At 47.8% G+C, this 22,264-nt stretch overlaps 1 protein-coding gene across 2 annotated transcripts in view; it reads right to left on the minus strand.

The window, feature by feature from the left end:
- The window catches only part of Add2 (adducin 2), a 103,115-nt gene that overhangs the window by 61,338 nt on the left and 19,513 nt on the right, over positions 1-22,264 (minus strand). The window lies entirely within an intron of this gene.

Below are 22,264 nucleotides of genomic sequence, written 5' to 3' on the forward strand. Positions count from 1 at the left end.
CAGAGGTGAGGGGTCTCCTCCAGACAGAGAGCTCTGCCAACTCCAGCCCCCTCTAGGCTGATAAGCCCAGTGTTTGTCTGGGAAAGCCAGTGGCTCTCTGGAATGTGAGGGAGACAAAGGAATTGTGAGGGGAGTTTAGACGCCTCAGTTCATCCAAACCCCCAGTAATGCATGGGATACAATTGAGCCCCGGAGCTGGGACTGTCACAAGAAGCCAGCCTCCCTGAGAGGACTGGTGGAGAAGGTCCTGGTCTGGTGTGTACACTGTCGTTGACACATTTGTCTGAAGCCACTGTCTCCCACTAATCATTTCCCATCTCATCGCAGTCACTCCCACTCACAGCTCCCATCTGTATTGCGTTCAGCATTCAAACATCCAGCACACTGACACAGACATAAAGAAACATGGCATCCATAGGCAAATGGGCGCCGTTCTGAGCCTGAGGTCTGCAGCCAAAGTCTGAGGCCGTCTCCTTGAGCCCTGCCATGGGCTCCGAGTCTGTAGAATATCTCCCTGAAGCAGATGTTGCTGTTGCAGGCACTATGAAATCTCTGCTGGCTGCCTCCTCCTGTGATCCCTGAACACTTCTGAGAGAGGCTTTAATAATGCATGGGAAGGGAAGGCACCCATGAATTAAACACGAAGCCACTCCCCAAGATGTGCCGCGCCGATGCTGCCCTGCCTCCACACTAAGCTGATGGGCCAGCATTGTGCCTGCAACTTCTGGTCTGTATCCAGAAGGAGGTTTGGCCCCCTAAGCCTTGTCTGAGGATGCCATCTGACAAGTGCAGGTGTGAGCCTGTGCCAGCTTGCCAAATGCTGGTCACACACAACTATTGTGGCCCAGGAAAAGCGAGGTGCTTTTGGCTTAGCTTTGAAAGGGGTTAGTTCATCTGAGTGACGTTGTAAAGCATGGTACCAAAAGGTGTGGCTGGCATGGCAAAAAAACAAAAACAAAAACAAAAACAAAAACAAAAACAAAACATTAGGGATGAGAGGCAATGTGGTGGGAAGAAACAAAAGTCTATGCCTAGATTCCCAATGAGCAGATTATATAACTGATGTCCCTGGGCCACCTGGGAAGGGTTTAAATATTGTTAATACAAAAGGCTTGGCGCATCTCCAGAAATGGCTGACTGAAAGAATAAGAAAGGATTGCCTTTCTTGTCCCCAAGTCCCAGAGCTTTCCATAGTAGACACACAAAAGCCTACCCCAAGCAGCCGATGAGCAGACTTCAGCTCCGTTGTCAAGGAAACCAGTCTGCTCTTAGCTCTAGAATTAGAGCCTGTGCCTGGCCTCCACGGAGCCTCCACCCACCCCTCCTGATGGAGCCTGCCATCTCTTCTCCACCACACCCCTGCACTCGGAGACCCTTTCTCTAGCAAGAGCCCTGACATGTTGCTGGAACAGGCGCTCCCGTGACGGCCCAAGCTAACCAGCAGCTGTGTGCATGGGCTGCACACAGATAAGCCCACGGGGAAATGAATGTCTTCACACAGAAAGGCAAGAGTCTGGGACCAAGGACAACAGCTTGACCTGAGTTACTCAGGGCTGCCCCAGCACTTTCTTACGCCAAAACCCCTGCCCCACACTTCAAATGGGAGCCTTAGCCACAGCATCCACCAACGGGCTAAACCCACTGCTGTGTGGGAGGGAGGGTGTGGCTGGGAGAGATCTTTGGGATCAAAACACTCCCCTGTGAGAGGTCCTCAGAGACTCCAGAATAATGGAAGCTATAAGAAGAAGGGGGAGAAAAGCCAACCAATGTTACTTACAGCAAGTGAGGGAGAGGCAGGTTGGAAGGATGGAGGATAAGGCACAGTAAGACAGCTGCTGGCAGCCAGGAGAGGGAATGTGCATGAAACATAGGTGCAGGAGGGAGGTTAAAGGAGGCTGTGAGAGGGTGCCTCTTAGGTCTTTGCTTGGTACACTGAACCCTAGGGGTCCACAGTGCACCATACAATCATATTTCCATCAAGTGGCCAACTTCAGGACTGTAGGACCTATGTTTAGACATGGTTTAGAGATACAGATGCTCAGCGCTGTGTGTTCAGTACTGTAGCACCCTCCATCCAAGTTGAGTACTTGGAACACCCGCCATCATTAAGTGGCATGTGTCTGTACTTGACCCTCCACATCCTGAGCCAGTGTATATCTCTCTCCCTTCTGGACCCTTAGCCCTGCATTAGCCCTAGCGTGATGCATGTTACATCTATCCTTTTGAGCCAAGAGCCCGGAAGAATCTCTCGCCGACCCATCTTTCCTCACTACACAGCCTTGGAAGAACAGCCCGTGTTAAAGCACTAGGCCCTGGTAACTAGGGGCTGACTGGGCTTGTCTAGTGTTTGTTAGTGGATCAACTCTTATTCTAGACAATGAGAAATTGTCTGCAGAAGTGTTCAGAATTTGGAGTTAGGGGTGTAGTTCAGTTGGTAGAGTGCTTGCCTAAAATGCATGAAGTGCTAGGTCCATTCCCTAGAATGTCACACAGACTGGGTGTGGTGGCACATGTCTATAATCCCAGCATCAGAAAAGTGGACGGAGGAGACCAGAAGTTCAAAGTCACTAGCAGCTACATCAAAAAAGTTTAGGCATGGTGACGCTCACCACTAATCCCAGCACTCTCGAGGCAGAGGCAGGAGGTAGGATGTCCATGAGTTCTAGGCCAGTCTGCTCTACATATCAAGTTCTAGGCCAGCCAAGGCTACATAGAAAGATGTAGTCTCAAAAAACTGAAAGGGAAAAAAAAAGAGGCTAGCCTGGCCTCCAGGAGATAATAAGAACAGGAAGGGAGGAAGGGGAGGAGGGAGAGAAAGAGGGCAAGCCGATTCAGAATTCTGAAGTGATCCTGAGAAAGAACTTGAAGACTTCACCTCTGGAATCTCAAACATATTCGTCTGGGTTTCTCCTGAGCACTGTTCAGTTTTCCCAGCAGCCTCTCGTGGCTGCCTTGTTATCCTTCCTAATAAAGACGGTGCTGATCACTTTTTTTTGTCAGCACCAAGAAGTCAGAGAGACACCTGAGCAGGGAAAGGAGGTCTCTTCCTGCCGGCAGCAGGGCTTTGGGAGGAAATTTGCATAATGATTAATGGAAAAAAATGACTCTTTGTCTAGGCGGACTAGACTTTAATTAGACAGACATGCACCTGGATCAGTCCTGAGAGGAGGCCGTCGTCATGGGAACACAGTTCCTGCAGTCCCAAATTTTAAAAGCTCCACTCCTTTGCTAGAACAGTTAGCAAAACCCCAAGGAGCAGAAGGCAGTTCTGAAAGCCCCCTTCTCATTTCCCACTCGAGGCCTCCCACAGCCAGCTACCCACGGGCCTTCCCCCAAACTTTAACCCTCGCCCAACCCCTGTGTGGAGCCTGGGCCTGTCCCTACCCCCCTTCTCCTCCCTCTCTCACATGGTCATCGGGCAACCTCAACACAGGGGAGCAAATGTGTCCCCTTTCCCTAGCCACCTCCCTGTCCTCGCTCCGTTCTCTCTCATTCCACCACACAAGACAGGCATGGCCCTCCTCCTCCAGGAGGTGGGACCTGCACAGGGCACAGGGGACAAGGCCAAGTGGGTGTCAAAACAGCCAGGGTCGTGGGAGGAGAGGCAGAGAATGTTCAAACAGATGTCAGAACAGAGAGTCAGAGGGCAGAGGCCCAGGTGGAGCTGACTGGTGGGAGGCAGAGCGGCTGAGCAAATAAAACAACAGTTTTCCTGGGGTCCATTCACATACTACCTTGTGTATGGCACCATCCAAGAAGACAGAAAATGCCACTTGTCTGGGACAGCCAAGCATCTTTAAGCATCTTTGTAAAACATCCTTCTGGCTTTATGATGTAAGCATGGTAGTTTTCTGAAGTCTGCCGCCACATTCATAGTATGTTTCTAAAGACAGACCAGTTGTTTAGCTTATTGTATAGCTTCTAGAAGTTTCCCAGTTATGAAAACCTGATTGATGCATTCCTTATTTTAGAAAATCTGTTTTGCGATATTCTTAATTTTTTAAAAATGTGAGGCTGGGGGATGTCTCTGTAGATGAAGCATTAGTACTGTAAGCATGAGTGTTGGACTTCAGATCCCAGAACAGTGGCAGATTCTAATCCCAGAAGCTGAGATGGGGGATCTATCCCTGGACAAACTAGCTAGCTAGACTGGCTGTGACTGGTAAGCTTCAGATTCAGCAAGAGATGCTGCCACAATAAATGAAAAGTGGAGACTGAGCAAGACTCCTGGTGTCAGCCTATGGCCTACACACACACACACACACACACACTCACACGCACACGAGCAACTACTTAAATAACATGACTTTGAAGGTGCACAGGGTCAATAGTCCCCTAGGATAGCTGTCCTAGTTAGGGTACTATTGCTGTGATGAAACATCATGGTAAGGAAAGGGTTTATTCCACTCACAGTTCCACATCACTGGTCATCATCAAAAGCAGTGAGGGCAGAAACCTGGAGGAAAGAGCTGGTGCAGAAATCATGGAGGAGTACTGCTTATAGGCTTCTTCTACAGGGCTTGCTTAGCCTGCTTCCTTGTAGAACCCCAGGACCACTAGCTCAGGAATGGCAGTACCCACAAAGGGCTGGGCCCTCCCCCATCAATCACTAATTAAGAAAACGCCCTTCAGGCTTGTGTATAGCCTGATCTCACGGAGACATTTTCTTAATTGAGGTTCCCTCCTCTCTGATGACTTTAGCTTGTGTCAAGTTGACATAAAACTACCCAAGAGCAGATGCTTATAGACATATAATTCAGGAGAGAGAGAGAGAGAGAGAGAGAGAGAGAGAGAGAGAGAGAGAGAGAGAGAGAGAGAGAGAGGCCCTATGATACATATCTTGTTCTGAACTGAAATGGTCATACTCCTCAAAGTCCCCTGCTCTGACTCTATCTCCCTGAGGATCCTGGCTACAGCTCCTCACTTCTCCAGTCCCAAATATCAGGCCCCAGCTAGCCAGCCCAAGGCTGTCTCTGTCCTCATGCCAGTCTTTATAGGTCCTCCATGTTTTCCTTTGTGTTTGGACGGCTCTATTCCTTTAGGGCCCGAGAGAAAGATGGGGAGAGTGTTAAGGGGAGCAGAGAAAGGAGAGGAGCCCCTCACTTGCCAGCTGAGAGTCGAGAACTCCAGCATAACCACATATGCTAAGAAGGTTGCCGACACGGAGACAACATGCCTTCTCCGTGCAGATGTTTCAAACAAGAATGTCCAAACAGGGAACCATGTTTAAGGCCTAAGCATACATGATCTGCCAGCAGTTTGTCCCCACTCCATTTTATACCACGGGAATCCCTTTACAGTAAAGGACACGTCTTACCCACCTTGTGCAACCCATGTGACCCGTGAGTTCTTTTTCTTTTTAGATTTATTTTATTTTAAATTTTGTGTATGTGGAGGGGATGGTGTGTGTATATGAGTATCGATGCCTATGGAGGCCAGAGGCTTCCGATCTCCCAGGAGCTGAGGTTACAGGCAGTTAATTGTGAACTGCCCAACATGAGTGCTGGGACTGAATTCAGTTTCTCTGCAAGAGCAGTACACGCTCTAACCACTGAGACTCCTCTCCAGACCTGTGACTCATGCTTTTGCCTTATCAAATTGCAGTCTTACCAAGGGATCTCCTGGGCCACTCTGAAACCTCACTTATCGAAAGTGTAGAAAAGGAGATAAAATTGGGATGATGACCTTAGAAACCCTCCGAGCTATGTAACTCACAAAGCCTCTGAAATTCTGCAGTTACTGTAAGATGGTGTGCACGATACTTTTCCTAAGGGCCGCTCTCCCCCCAACACTTGTACTTAAATCTATGTTGAAAATCTCTTAATAAACTCCAATTCTATTCACAATGGCTCACCCCAAAATTTTTTCCTGTGGCAAATTCAGGAATCCCAGCTTCACTGGAATAGAGGTCTCGGAACAGAACTCAAGGAAACTAAGACTCATTCCCAGACTTTCAACAACTCGATCAGGACCATAGCCAGGCTGTAGTGGAGCTGAACTGGGGCCTGACCCATCTAAGTACAAACCTTGGTCTCGAGTCCAGTTGTTTCTCTAACTTAACTTTAAAGGACAGACACTGCAGGGGATTGAGAGATGACTCAGTGGTTAAGAGCGTGAACCGTCTTGCAGAGGACCCCAGTTCAGTTCCCAGCATCCACATCAGGTGTCTGACAAGTCACCTGTGACCCCAGCTCCAGGAGAATATGACAGCTCTGGCCTCTAGGGGCACCAGGACACACGTGCTCACAGCCACACGCAGACATACTCATAACTAAAAATAGAATAAAATTAAAAATTAAATAAGCATTGTTTAGAGAGACCATTCCAATATGTGAGCACACAGAAACAGAACCTCTCAAATGGTCCAAGAAACTCCAGTCCATGACTCACCCCCTAAGCACAGATGTTTCAGTCAAAACCCAATGTCAGCCTGCACACTGAAGGTGGAACTCATGAGAACTCCAGGAATAGGGGCTAGTGTTTACCTCAGAGCCAAATGCAAACAGAGAACTCTATTGCGGGATACACAAGATGGAAGGAGGGATGGGAACAGCATCTGAGAAAATATTCATCTTCCTTCACTCTGGGAAGACACAGCTCCTGGCTGGAAGGGAGAGGCGTCCTCTTCCCTCAGCCAGCCTCCCAGCTCAGGCAAAGCCTCCACCACCAGAAAGCTTAGCCACCTTCCCACCGTGATGAGGCAGCCACTCATCAAAAGGCGAGAGCATTTTCTGCCATATCACCTCCAAGCACATCTCACACCCCTTCCTCACCAGGACAACAGTGTCAGCCATACCGCGTGACCACGGGGAGATGGGGCCTCCAAGGCTGTACTGCAAGCTACAGCTTTGAAGATATTAATGAGAACGGCCTATGACAAGGAGGGATGTGAGAGGCAGACAAAGCCCACAGGGAGCACAATGAAGTCACAGAATGTAATTATAAATGATCAGCTGGATAAACACAAAGTGAAACTCCGAGTTACACCATTTATACCAGAGACAATGAAATTCAAGGTGTACAGCTTAGATCCCGTGGTTGGACATGATGGCACACGCTGGTCTTCCCCACACGCGGGAGGCACAGGCCATAGTTCTAGTTCAAAGCCAGACTGGGCTATATAGTAGAAATTCTTCCTCAAAAAAGGCGAAAGGAGCCAGATGGTTCATACCTCTAATCCCTGGAATAAAGAGCTGAGGCAGGAGGACTGCTGTGAGTTTAAGACTAATCTGTGTTACAAAGTATGACCCTGCCCCCCAAAGGAAATAAATCTGATAATAAAAATTGAGTAATTATGTATTAAATAACTTAGTGTTGGGAGTGTATATAAACCTACACTGGAAAATCAGGGGAGAAAATACAGTCACAGACAATGGACCACATTAATATGCTTGTCAGTTCTTCAAGGATGACAGAGCTTGGGGGAAGGGGACAGTGGGGAACTGGAACAGCCTGATTAATAGACCTAAGAGGCACTCCCCATTACCTCCACTCTCACAGGACGGAGTCGGACAACTGACAGACTGCTTAGCAAGATGCACAGTGAATATTGACATTAAAGTAAGAATTCCAACATACAGCTGAGCCAAATGCTAAAACACTTCATTAACGCCTCTTTCATTCTAGAAAACGTACTTTTCCAAGGGGACAGAGTGGGAATTTGTTTTGACAATCTTTTTTGTTCTAAAGGTTTTTTGTTTATGGGTTTGTTTGTTTGTTTGCCTTTAAATAGGAACACAATGAGTTCTTGCCTCCTTTGCAAGCCATCACCAGCCTTGACCTAGAAGGTATTAAACAAAGGGATGGGTTCCATCCGAAGCACAGCATAAGCCAGGTGTGCTGGGCAAGCCTGGAATCCCAGCATTTGGGAGGTAGAGATCAGAGTTGAAGGTCACCCGAGAATACATAGCAAGCTTGAGGCCAGCTCCAGCTACGTGAGACCCTGCCTCAAATAACAGCAGCATCAGAGGGATATTTTGTCCTTCAGAAAAAATAATAACAAAAAAAAGTTAAGTGGCAAACTAACTGCATACAGGAAAAATAACAGAAGATACAAGGGCAGGCAGGGCCACCAAGAAAGTTCCCTGTTCACAGAAAGGAAGCCAACGTACCACTCTCCTGGGACAGAGAACAAATAGTCAATTTTGAGACTCAAGATATTCGACATTGAATGAAAACGCTATGGTCCTATGCCGTAAATTTACTTTCTGAGACACCCAGTCCTTTGATTAAAAGTCTAACATGCAGAAGAACCTAGCTGAGGGGGAGAAAGGATAGTGTTTAGTACAGCCAGCGTATGGGTGAAGAGAGAGGCTCAGAGCATCACATGCCTGTGTTCTCAGCATGTATCTGTCCACCTTCTCCTGCAGGAGAGGATCCAAGTCCCCTATCCTTTCCAATTGTGATCAATGAAATATAAACACAAAGGTATGGAGAGATATGCTCAGCAGTTAACGGCACTGGCTGCTCCTCCAGAGGACCCAGGTTTGGTTCCTGACATCCATGCAGCATCTCACAACCATTCCAGAGGATCTAATGCCTCTTCTAACCCCTGTGGGCTCTGCATACACATGATGCACATACACATACCAAAAATGAGTGGATAAATAAACCCTAAAGAAAATACAAATGTGAATTCTGCTGGGAAGAAGCATCTCAGAGCCCTTCCTCCCGCTACAGCCTCTAGTGACTTCTAGATGGAGAAGAGTCATCTGTTAAGCCTCAGTAAAGAAGGCTTGGAACAGGACACACCTCTCCCTTTCTCCCCCATCCTCACTTGCTGGACTCAAACACCATGGAGATCCTAGGGTGGCATGAACTGCCACTCCTGACTAGTAGCCTGAGTGGGGTCACAGTTAGCAGGAGCAATTACGCACCCACCGTAAGATACAGAATCCAGGCATCTCACATCTGTAGTCCTAGCAATTCAGTCACCTGGGAAGGGAGGTGGGGAGGATTAATTGTACTCAGGAATTCAAGGCCAGGCTGGGCAGCATAATGAGACCCTGTCTGAAAATTAAAAAGTAAAATGAGGGCTGGGGACGTCGTTTGGTGGTATAACACTTGCCTAGCATGCACATATAACACATGCACGAAACCCTGGGTTCAGTCTCTAGTACTGTAAAAAATAAACTATCCAAGATACTTTAGATATTAGAAAGAATAGAACAGACCTAAGGAGAGAAGAAAGGAATAAATTAGAATCATATAAACTAATGAAAAGTGGTGAGCATGCTGGCTCATGCCTTACACACCTCAGCACTCAAGATCAAAGCAGGAGGATTGCAAGTTCAGATGCAGCCTGGGCAACAGAGTCAGTTCCAGGCCTGCCTGAGTTCCAAAGTGAGATCAGGTCTCAAAACAAAGTCAACAATGAAGAAAATCAATGAAAAACCAAAAGAGAAAACTAAGAAACCCAAAATCTGGTTTTAAATACAGAGTCAGACTCTGTGGTGGTTAGTATTAATTGCCAACTTGATAGACTCTAGAATCACCTGGAAGGTGGATCTCTGGCATGGGTGAGTGAACAGAGTGGGAGAATTACCTTGGTTCCTTTCTTTGTGATGGGAAGACCTACCCACTGTGGGGGGCACCATTCCCTGTCTGAGAGTCTGACTATGTAAGCACAGAAATGGAGCCAGGCAGCAGCATGCATAGCATTAATCCTTCTCTGCCTCCTGACTGTAGGTGGAACATAACCCCACCTCAAGTTCCTCCTCTCTCTGTTAAGTTGCTTTGTCATGGTGTAATTTCAGGGTGACAGGGAAAGTAAGGAATACAGATGCATCTTAACAACTTAGTAACGAAGCAGCAGACATAAAATAGCAAAGTGGGAATCTCTGGCCAGCTGTGGAATCTAAAACAGACAAGAAAACACAGGGGCCACCATGTGTCTCCTGGACTTCGGCTTCTTCCAGGCAGAAAATACACTGCAGTCCCTGTCTGAGGAAACCTGGCTAACAATGTTTGCATGTCCCACCACCACACATCATCTAAACTGCTTTAGAGACCCCAAAAATGAGGTTCTTGGCTAAATTAGAACAAAAACATTATATTGAAGTTATGCACTATTGTTCGGATTTGTCAATACACCTTGAACTTATCCCACATGGGGAACCATGTGTTTTCTTATTTCACAGGCATGGCCATGGTGTGAAAAAGAAGCACATTGTCAGGACTGGAGTGATGGCTCAGAGACTAAGAGCACTTGTTGCTCTTGCAGAGGACCCAGGTTCAAGTCCCAGACCCCTTATGATGGTTCACAACTATCAATAACCCAATTCCAGGGGATCCAACAGGCTCACACATGGTCACGTACAAACTGCTGAAATCTAGGACTGCTGTGGGCAGTACAATCCACCTGAGCCAGGGCTGTGGCTCTGACTTAGCTCAGCAGATCAAAACGTCACAGTGAAGTCACACCGTAAGACAAGATAGAGACCTACATCCAGCAGACCAATCAGAAGTAGGAGTCAGAGTCATCCTTTGACCAACTTAAAGGTGTGGACAGTGGGGTGTGGTTTTGTACTAACCACAAGTTGCTCTAGAATGCCTGACACATAGAAGGACATGTGCCAGGGAGACTGTAGCTGCATTTCTGTTCCATCTCGCTGAGTGACAGAAGCAGCTCGCTGCTGCTTCACACGTGTGGATCAACCTTCACAGGGCAGAAATGGCTTCAAAATACTGAAGCTGGGAAGACAATGGCTTGTTCCTTCTCAGTAAGTATGTGACATTTCAAAAAAGCTGTTAAATCTCTGGAAGATTTCCGGGGTTTGAGTGAAAAAACAACCCCGGAGTGGTGGCCTCCAAGAAGTTGTATCTGCATGGCACTTAAAGGTAAAGGTGGACGCTCAGGAGGTTTGCAAGGCTCTTCAAAGCAAGGTTTAACTTGCCAAGCAAATCGAGATATTGGCTTTAAATGGCACATCCTGCTTTGGGCAGTGAATCCCAGAATTGGGATTTGTTGTCGTTGATGTTTTAGAGCAGGCCTCCTTTATATGCATGTGTACATATATATTTATTCGTTTAGTGTGTACGTGTGCAGGTGCATGTGCACAAAGATCTCCACATGTGCAGGTCAGAGGTCAACTTCCAGGGTTGGTTTTCCCCTTCCACTAAGTGGTTCCCTTTGAACTCAGGTCGTCAGCCTTGGCAGCAGGTGCCTTTATTCTCTGAGCCACCTTGCCAGCCCCCATCTTTGATTTTGTTTTCAAGGCAAAGTGTTAAGATAGTTTGTTTCAATGAGACAAGAAGACATTCTTGTTTTTCTGATGAGAAACTTTAACTAAATACCCAGACCCAGGAGACATAACAAGAGTGACCTCTTTGTATCTTTGGGGATCTTTACTACATCAAATAATCTTTGATTTGGCAATTTAGGATCCTAATACTCTTGCTCACAAATTCATGGAGCACTGGAAATTAAAACACTCACACTTAACAGTCCAAGCAAAAATACTTTAGGTAATTATAAAACTCTGGTGGCTGACAGAGGTGAAAGCTGAGGAAAATTTTAACACTGCTGTGGAACATTACATAGTATCAAAAATACATTGAGAAGAATTTTCTTCCAAACATGATTTAATTGGCAGAGAAGCATGTTCAATCTACAACAGAACACTTGTATTAAAGAAATAAACTCTGTTACTAGATGTTGGCAGTTACTTACTGAGAGGGGGAAAAAATTAGCTGGCGAAGCTATCATAGTGAACAAGCCAGGCAACATCCCAGCAAATGCGGAAGTTCATTTGATTTGGGCAACATGCTCGGGACACCAATAAAGGTATACAACTGTCAACAAGACAGGTGCAACGTTCCTTGTTCTCTCTCCCTCCCTTCTTCTCTCCATGTGTGGACATGCAGACATGCACTGTGAGCATGCCATGGTGCATGTGTAGAGGTCAGAGGACAACTTGTGGGAGTCGGTTCTCTTGTTCTACCGTGTGGGTCTTGGGGCTCAAACTCAGATTGTAAAGCTCGGTGGCTAGTGCCTTTACCTGAGGGGCTCTTTCACTACTCTTGCTTTTGGTTTTTGAGGGAGGGTCTCAGCATGTAGCTCAAGCTGGCCTCAAACTCATGGTCCTCCAGTGGGCTGGGATCAATAGGCATGTGTTACCATGCCTGAATCCTACAGTGGGGATGTGTTCTGGGAAGCATGTCGCTGAGGGATTACATTATTGTGCGGACACCATCAAGAATATAAACATGAACTCAATAACGCAGCCTGCTGCATAGCCAGCCCTTATCACAGTATCATTGTACACATTTAATCTATAGATTAAAGTGTTGTGCAGTCGGAGAATTCGGCCTCCTCATTAAAGCAGGTAGACGACTTGCTTGAGGAAGTGGCAGGTGAGCTGATCTTGTAGGAAGAGTCAGTAGTGAAGCAGGAAGAAAGTGCTGGCCAAAGCACCAGCATGTGCAAAGGCCCTGTGCTGGGTCAGAGCATGGTGAACAGGAGCCTCCAGAAGGTGCCTAGTCACTATTAGCTATCACCTTGGCACAGCCTAGAATCATCTAAGAGGAAAACTTCTACTGAGGAATTGTCCAGATCAGATTGGCTTCTGGACATGTCCGTGGGGTATGATTTTTATTGTTCATTGGTGCACGAGGGCCCAGCCCACTCTGAGTGGCACCATTCCCTGGTCAGATGGTTCTGGGCTGAATAAGAAAGCTAGCTACGCATGAGTTTAAGAGGGAGCCAGCAAGCAGCATTCAAGTTGCTGCCCCGACTTCCCTCAGTGACGGAGTGTGACCTGGAAGTGTAGACCAAACGAATCTTTCCCTCCCCGAAGTTGCTTTTGGTCAGGGTGTCTTATCAGAGCAGCAGAAATCAAAGTATAGCGGAAAGCTAGCATTGTAACAGCAGAGCAAGCAGCCTGGAGAGGCAAGCAGCCTGGAGAGGCCAGCAGTGGTAGCATAGGGAGCCAACTGTGCTGGATCAATTTCAGCCATGCGCTCAATCATGTGGTAATCAAACATTCATTGATACCCTCGGTGTGTCCAAACACTGCTCCAGGTGCTAGCAGGAAGCATTATGGGTACGAGCCTTAAAAAATCTCAGAGCCTGTTTTCCACATCTCACATCCAAATCCGGATAAACATCTCTTGCTTAAAGGCTTGGAGGGAGCCAGGTATGGTGGTGCATGTCTTTAATGCCAGCACTCGGGAGGCAGAGACAGATGGATCTCTGTGAGTTTCAGGCCAGCCAGGGCTACAGAGTGAGAACTTGCCTCCCCAAAATAAAATAAAATAAAATGGGGAAAAAACCAAACTCTGAGGGAAAGAAAAAGAGGGAATTCAAAGTGAACTGCCTGAGACAGCTCACCCCTGCCCCACCCCCACCCCAGTTGTCTGTAAGGTTGCAGGTTTGTCCTTATTTTCTTTGCTTCACAAAGAATAGAGCTAGAGATGCTGTGTCTTATGTGAGGGAGGGGCTTCATCTCTAAGTTCTAGCACAAAGCCTCATACTCTATGAGGGAGGGAAAGAGCCTGTCAGAAGCCAGACAGCCTTCCAGTGCCCTAGGGAGAGCAGCTCTGTAACCCGCCCCTTCCCTGAGAAAGCCCCACACTTTCCATACTGAGGCTGTATATACCATGCAAGTCTCTCTTGTTGGCTGCTGTTGCTGAGAAAAGTCTATTTTAATCTCAATCCACTGTGATACAAACTACAGGTTATATAAAATGTAAACGTTGAGGGAAAGCTGTAAATAAGACACACTCTTTTTTCAGAACTCACATTGTAATGAGCTAGCAAGCACGCAGATATGAAGTCACCTGTCGTGTCTCAGCAATTAGGATAAAGGCTTTCGCACTTGAAAGGAGTCTTTGGGGTAGGAACGTTCATCTTGATTTGTCTGGCCCTGTTTCAGTGTCCTCCCCTCTGAGGTGTTTTCTCTCATCTTTGGGGGGCAGAATTAATACGCCTCTCCCCTGTGTTCTGAAGCCCTTGATGGCAGGAACAGTTGGTAGAGGTGACTTTGGGGGTGGGGGTGCCTTGGTTGTGGCGTCTCCAAGCTGTGCAGCTTAGCTTCCTTTCCACTCTGGAGTTAAGGAGGATGTGCAGTGGTGGGCTGCACCAGCAGCTGCTGACATGCACAAGCCTGTGAACGGGGCAGGCATCCCAAATGTGGGCCACTAATCCTCTCCATCCCCTTGAAGAAGCAGGCCCCCAAGAAGAGAGGGGGACTCAAGAGAGTCGAGGACACCGTCCAGTCACACCGCTAGTAACTAGGGACAACACAGATTCTGACTCAGGTGGCCTGGCTCTGTCATCTCCAGAGGAGAAGGATGGGGACCAGTGGCCAGGAGATCAGGTCTCTATTTGGTAGCTGATTCCCTAGGACACTTGTCAAGTCCCCTGACCTCTAACATCCTCATTCCTCACCTCGCCTGCTCTTGCCCACATTCACTGGCAGGCCAGTTCCCTCCTGGACTCCCAGTCACTGGCCAGCGGCAGTGAGCGAAGCTTTTAGATGGACTTTCTTACTCCGGTATCTTACTCCGGTATCTTACTCCGGTATCTTACTCCGGTATCTTACTCCAGTATCTTACTCCGGTATATCTTACTCCGGTATATCTTACTCCGGTATATCTTACTCCGGTATATCTTACTCCGGTATCTTACTCTGGTATCTTACTCCAGTATCTTACTCCGGTATCTTACTCCGGTATCTTACTCCAGTATCTTACTCCAGTATCTTACTCCAGTATCTTACTCCGGTATCTTACTCCGGTATCTTACTCCAGTATCTTACTCCAGTATCTTACTCCGGTATCTTACTCCGGTATCTTACTCCAGTATCTTACTCCGGTATCTTACTCCGGTATCTTACTCCGGTATCTTACTCCAGTATCTTACTCCGGTATCTTACTCCAGTATCTTACTCCAGTATCTTACTCCCATCTTGTCCTTGTCGTCTGCTAAGCCACTACCCTCCCTTGTCTATCTTCTGCACACATCTGGTGTTCCAGGGTCAGTCTCTGTCTGTGGACCAGTGGCCTGGCAGTGGATCGCAATTCAGACTGAAATTGTGATGATGCTTCCTTTGTGTTCAGTGGTATTGCCATTTGATGCTTGATTTTTCTTTCTGTAGTGTCTATCCCCACGGGCAAGGACAGCTCCTTGCAGCAGCTTTCTCTAGAGGCAAGACTGGGTGTCCTGTGCTTTCTTGGAAATATATAATGATGTAAGATTGGAGTGGTTCTTTAAAAATTTTTAACATGATATTCCTGACAGAGAAATTGTGGTTTTCTTGTCCCTGGACCTCAGAAACAGCAGCCATGGAAAATGGCACCACGCCTCACTTATAAAGACTATTCCTGATCTAGCTTGATGGCATGACAATCAATGTGGGTCCAGCCCTGCTCTTCACCCTGAGTCTCCAGAGGAGAATTTAAAGTGTCACTTGGTCAAGCACCAAGGGGCTTCTCTTGGGATCTGTGATATCTCCAAATGACCCTTGACTCTATGGCTTGTCAGAGTAAAATAAGGTCTGCCGCAATCACTGCTGTCCTCCCTGCTGGTCATGTGTGTTTTTAAACAAGGGAGAGGGGACCAGAAGGCAGCAGGCCACCCTGGATACAGGACAGGGCATTTCCTGCCTGGGAACAATGATTTACTCTTTGGCTTCTCTGGGGTGACTGGATGCTGAAGACCCTCTCACTAGCAAGGCCTGAAAGCCACTCTCCAGCACCTGTTGTCTGAGCAAGTGACACGATGTCTTTTCAGTGCCTTAAATGCTGTCCCGCACAGACAGCCTGGCTCTCCGGCTGCATTCTGAGTAGACCACATTCAACACAGTGGCAGCAAGTGAAGCTTTGGTGGGGGATGGGGGTTTCTGGAGAGCTAAGTTCCAAATTCCATTAAATCACATTAGAAACGAGCTCCTGAGCATAAGCACACATCAAGCCATTAAATAATTCAGGGAGCTCTCAGAGAAGCACTCAGACTGCCTGAGCTGTGCTCAGTTGAAATGTTTGGCAGGTCAAACCTGGCAGATGATGCTAGGAATCTACAAGTCATAGGGGATGCATGCTCCTGAGAAGGGCGGCTGGTACCACCCAATTTTGCTGGCTAGAGGAATATCTGCCCGTGTGCTACTACCTCACTGATATTCACCTTGATTCTGCCTCTCCAGTAGAATCTGTCTTATCCAGACCAGAGGAAAATGTGCCCACTTAGAAACTACACATGCCTATGTACCCTAAAGCCAGAAGCAACAACTAGCCATGGTCCTGGTTCAATAATGTACAAACGGATCTCAGTCTACTTTCCTGATGAAATACCGCTGGCTTTCTCTCACATGGCCCCTCCTCCCTGTCTGGAAGGCAGATAGCTTGATGGTGCAGGGGAAAGGCCATTGCATGCTCAGCAGGGCGGGCAGACTGGCCTGGCACGTCAGTGCCATTGTGAGGTAGTAAGCCTGTTTTCTAAGGTCTGGCCTCCTAGTCAGAGAAGAAACTCCCACGTGGCTAAGGCCCAGTGGCTGAGTTTTCTGTTTCACATGGCTGGAGACAAGCCTACGCCAATATAGAGCACAACGCAGATTAACAATTCCCAGTCCGACGGCTCCGGGATCTGCAGAGTGAACACAGGATCTTCCCGAGCTGTGTCAACTCTAGCTGCAAGGCAGAGAAGGGCAGGGTGCGGCTTCTCAAATTCTGATGACCACAGAGCCCTTTATTTCTTCTGTCCTCTCTGGGGAACAGTGCTCAACCAATGTGTCCCAAGTGTCCCAAATGTGTTGTTGACCGCCACCCCCTACTCCCCCAATCCTGAACTACAGGAACAGCACACCCTCTTAGGATATACAAACATAAATCCTTAGCAAAACTTGAAACACAAAACCATTGTAGCGTGACACACTAGTTTGACTCGTGTCTATTAAGAATCCATGTCCATCTGAAACTGTCAAATATGCCTTTACTTAGAATTAAGGTGCACACGCATCCAAAGTGAGATGCGGCCATGGTGGGTACGAGCAAGCCCTAAACCAAATGGCCCAAGTCACAGAGAGATGTCCACAGGGGAAGAAGAATGTGTGATGATGGCAGCAGAGGCTGGTATGATGCAGGGGAAAGGTCAGAGGTCAAGAAAGGACAAGGGTCACTGGTCAGGCAGCAAAGCAGGAAAAGACAGAAGAATCTTCCCCCAGAGCCCTTGGGAGAGCCTGGCTCTCTCTGCAACAGGTTGACCTCAGACCTAGAAGCCAACAAGCTGCTCTCCTGTAAAGCCTGTCCATCTGTGGTACCCAGCTGAGGTGACTCGGGGAAGCAAATCAACCTGGTAATGCTGTCCCCAAGGCTAAATCACTACAATCTTTTCCTGCTTCAGGGAGGAGCACTGAGAATCAGCATTAAAACCCAGTGGGCTCGAGAGTCCACCTCCCCACACCAGGCTCCTCCACTACAATTAGCCCTTGAAAGAAATGTGTGTATATACTTTCTGTCAGTCTTCCTTGAGACCAAATAGGACTTTGAGGATTCACATCAAGAAAGGGGAAGTTAGGCAGGCATGGAGGTGTGCACCTTCCATCCCAGCACCTGGGATGCAGAGGCAGAAGAACTATGTGAGTTTGAGCTCAGCCTGGTCTACATAGAGTTCCAGGCTAGCCAGGGCTACACAGCTGGGGGGGGGGGCAGGGAGAAGAGGTATGGAGCAGGAAGGGAGAAAGAGGGAGGCAGAGGGGGAGGTGAGATGGATGGGGGAGGGGGAATGGAGGAGAGGAAGCTGACTGTTTAAATAGATGCCATGAATAGCCTACCTTGCTTGTACCAGCCAGGGCTTCCTCACCCTGGTCGTCAGCCACTTCATCTTGGTAAGGGTTGGAATGGTCCCTCTTTATGGCCCCTCTCACTCTGATGTCATGGAGTCCTGATGAGAATGTGTCATATGTATGACAACTGAAACATGTTGCATTGACTGTGGAGATGGGCAGGACTGGCTGTGAGGAAACATCAGATGTAGCAATCTTTGGTGATACCTGGGGTTCCGTTGGGCTTTACTGAGTTCACTTGCACAGGCTTGCCTCAGCTTACAAGGCTGTGTCCCCTGGTAGAACCATCATGAGTCATTAAGGTGAAGATGCTTTGAATCACTCTCCTCCAATGTGCTCAGCACACTTACATTAGCCCACTATTGGAGCAGTACCTTAGCACATGAAGTCCATTTTATGATAGCCGATTGGCCAGCTCATGTCACTGACGGGACCTCACACACTGGAGGGTAGAACGGGCTGTTGGCTGCTGTGATTATTCGGTGAGTAGGAACTGCAGCTTGCTGCCACTGTCCAATATCTTAGGACATTGTGGCATTATCTCTAGCTTGGGAAAAGATCAAAGTATGGTTCCTGACAAACTGCACCATCATAAAGTTTAAAAATTTCACTGACTCACTGTAAGGTCATAGAGTCTTCCTTCTTGTGACCGCTCTTAGAACTGCATTGGGGGGAAGGGATGTGGTGGTGTTTGCAGATGTATTTGCTGTGGCATAATGAAAGTTCTGAGAGGGACTTGGATCTTTACAGAGCACTCCACAGGTATCAGCAGGGCAAAAATGAATGCATCTTCCTTTCCCAATCATAAGGAAATATTCACTTATAAAACCAGGTTTTGTTTTGTCTCTACATTTGCAAGATATCTTTATTTTATGAACAAGTTCCCTAATGATTTCCTTTAAAGCAAGTTCTCCAATCTGAATAGCCCAAGTTTGTTGAGATGTTGCTAGCTGTCTGAATTGGGTCCCGCACTGTGACCATGTTGGTTGCTTTGGTGTGAACCAAACCATTTCCTAACAAACTCTGTGTTACAGTTAGTGTCAGTTGTCAACAAGACACAAACTTAGACATACCTAGGAAGAGGGAATTGCAATTATGGAATTGCCTCTATCAGTTGGCCTGTGGGCTTGTCTATGAGGCATTTTCTTAATTGCTAATTGATGTGGGAGGTCCCAACCCACTATGGGCAGATCCACCCACCACCCCGCAGGTGTCCTGGGTTGTATAAGAAAGCAGGAGGCCAGTAAGCAATGTTCCTCCATGGCTTCTGCTTCAATTCCTGCCTTGCCTTTCCTCTACTCTGGTCTATAAAGTGTAAGTAAGTCCTTTCCTCCCCAAGTTGCTCTTGATTATGGTATCATAGCAACAGACAGCAAACCCCAAAACTCTCATCCTGCTAAGCAGCGCAGAGGAGGCCGCTCTCAAACTGATCTGTACTAGGGAAACTGAGGGAAGGAGTGTGTTCTGGAGCTCAGGTGTGATACCCCTACCTCCACCAGCTCCCCATTCCTCCCAAAGATGCCTGAGGCACCAGGCCTCAGTGAAGTGAGTCACACAGTTATCACACAAAAAGCTCTGGAGCCTTAAATGCATACAACTCTTGTCAAAAATGGTTTGATGAAATTAAAGAAACTATCAGGTTTTTTTAAATTATTTATCTTTGTTTTATGTGCATTGGTGTTTTACCTACATGTGTGTCTGTGTGAGGGTATCAGATCTTGGAGTTACAGAGAGTTGTTAGCTGCCATGTGGGTGCTGGGAATTGAACCTGGGTCCTCTGGTAGAGCAGTTGGTGCTCTTAACTCCAGCCCCAAAACTATCAGTTCTGTGATGCTCAAACCCATCAGACATTTGAAATGTAATTCGTGCCCAGTGATGACACATCTTTACAGTAACACACCGTCTCCCTAGTTCCCCAAGTATACCAATAGGCTGGTGACTGCTACATGTAAGGAAAATAAAACAATGAATTGGGTTTTTGTTTTGTTTTGTTGTTGTTTAAGATTTGGGGGTGGAGCACATGCATGTACCACAGCACAGATATGGAGACTGGTTGAAAACTTGTCAGTTTCTTCTTCCATCACATAGGTTAGGGGAATTGAACTTGGGTTGCCAGGCTTGGCAGCAAGCGCCATTACCTCGTTTTCTCCCCAGACTGACTGAATTTGGTTTATAAAGTTATAAACTTGAAGGTCTACAGGGAGCTCCTTAGCTACAGTGTTTATTAATTTACTCAGTTATGGACCCGTTTTTCTCACCCCCAAAAAATCAGATGCCAATATCATGTTCCCCAAGAGGAGCTGCGCTGTGATGATTACATTTTCAGTGCATATAAATGTAAGCACATGGTGTGAGCAGAGCCCAGCGTGTGGGAGGTACCTCAGGAAAGCTCCAGTCTCTGCCGTCATCTTGGGGCTGAGTGGGAGGATTCAGGGTATGTTTGGAAGGACTAAGGTCACAGCATTACTGGCAGGTTGGATGAAAAGAAACAGAAACCAAGGACAGCCCCAAACTTTCTGGCTCTAGCAACTGGGAGGATGGCAAGAGAAAACCCAGAGCCACTGGCTGAGAAGTCAGGCGTGCACTCACCAGGACACTGTTCGGTTGGGTCTGAGACGCCTGGAAGTCAGTGGTGTAGAAAAGCCTGGCATGTGGGACCACTGCCTTGTGTGCAGTGTGAAGGGAGAGGTAAGATCCAAAACATCAGGCCTTTGAGAGCTTAGGGGACATATGGAGCTTCAGGCCACACTCAGACTTGGGGAACCAGAGTCCGCATTGGAGCAGTTTCCCCAGCTGACCCACAGTGAACCAGCCTTCCGGGCAGAGAGAGAGCTAAAGCCAAGACCTGGGTGAGCTCTCGGCAGGGAAGACCAGGCACTAGACACAGCCCTGGAGCTCACTCACATTTAACCTTCCTCGGGAAGGTGGGACTGCACCGGGAAGAGGGGTGTCCACTGAGGCAAAGGGGCACTTAGGGAACTTGGTGGCCACATAAGAGAATGTTCTAGAAAGAGGGCAGCTATACCAGTGCTGTCGATTTTCATTATGTTGGTTAGTCTGAGCAAGGATCCATCATGGTAGCCTTGATGGGAGCGGTCTCCATGGCAACGAGAAGACCAGTCAGTGCAAGCAGAGGTACTGTCGGTGAGACATGGAGAACATAGAGAAAATGGGGTGCTGCCACGATGGGAGATAGCGGGAAGAGGGGGAGCTGGAAGGAAGAGCTGCTGTAGCAGTGCTTTTGAGGAGAGGGGAAGGGTCTGGCCCCAAAGGAAGGGCAGGGCTTCGGGCAGAGACATTCAACCACAGGGGTAGGCAGGGTGTGGGAGAAGCTGGCAGCTCCTAGACCATGATTCCAGTTAAGATGAAGTCAGGGGCACCCAGAAGGTGGTGGGGGTGGGGAGAGAGGAAGATCAGAAAAAGGAAGGATGCATCTGCCACCTGGGAAAGTGGAAGAGTAAAGGCCACAGACTGCTGGGCAGTACAAGGAGATTTGGGGGAGGTTTTTGGCTTCACTTTTTAATCTCCCACGATTTCCAATCGAGCACTTCCTTTCTCCAAAATGCTCTGCACGAATGCTCCAAGGCTTGAGCAGCAGTGAGCGCATCCTTCCCTCAGCGCCCATCATTCTCCTACACCTTCCATCAATGGCTGCCAGTGGGCAAAACAAGGCTGAACAGAGGAATCGCCACAGAAGATAGAAATAAGAGATACAGGAGGGCTTCTCTCCCAAATCACAGGGGAAACACAGGTGTCTCGAGGGACGGAGCCTGCCTTTGCTCCTCTCCTGCATTTCACAAGAACCACAAGGGGATCCCTGGAGACATAAACAAAAACAGATTCCATTCATTAGTTACCTTTTGCTGGGCTTTGCACAAGCATGAAGCCCAGAATGCCTCCAGTTACCAACTGTGGTGGTTTGAATGAGAATGGCCTCCATAGGCTCATCTACTTACACACATGGCCCCCAGCTGGTGGAACTGTTTGGGAAGGATTAGGAGGTGTGGACTTAATTGGAGTAGGTATGTCACTGGAGGTGAACTTGGGGGTTTCAAGAGCCGACACCAGACCCAGTTCACTCTCCCTCTGCCTCACGGTTGTGTTAGATGTAAGCTCTTAGCAACTTCTCTAGGTATCTCCCCCACCATGCCTGCCTGCCTGCCTGCCTGCTGCCATGCTCTCTGCCACAATGGTCACGGACTAACCCTCTGAGAGTATAAGCAAGCCTCCAATTAAATGCTTTCTTTTACAAATTTCCTTGGTCTTGGTGTCTCTTCACAGCAGTAGGAAAGTAACTGAGACACTGCCCTTCCTGCACAAATGCTAAACTGAGCAATCACCATACCTGACAACACTCTCTAATCCAGCTACATACATTCCTGGGATGTGTCAATCTGGAAGTTCAAGGCCTGACCTTCCCAGCACACTACTGCCCACAGCTCTCTCCCCATCCTAGGAACCTGGGAGCTGTCAGGGTTCCTTGA

This window comes from Peromyscus leucopus, chromosome 3, assembly GCF_004664715.2.
Source record: "Peromyscus leucopus breed LL Stock chromosome 3, UCI_PerLeu_2.1, whole genome shotgun sequence".
Classification (NCBI taxonomy): Eukaryota; Metazoa; Chordata; class Mammalia; order Rodentia; family Cricetidae; genus Peromyscus; species Peromyscus leucopus.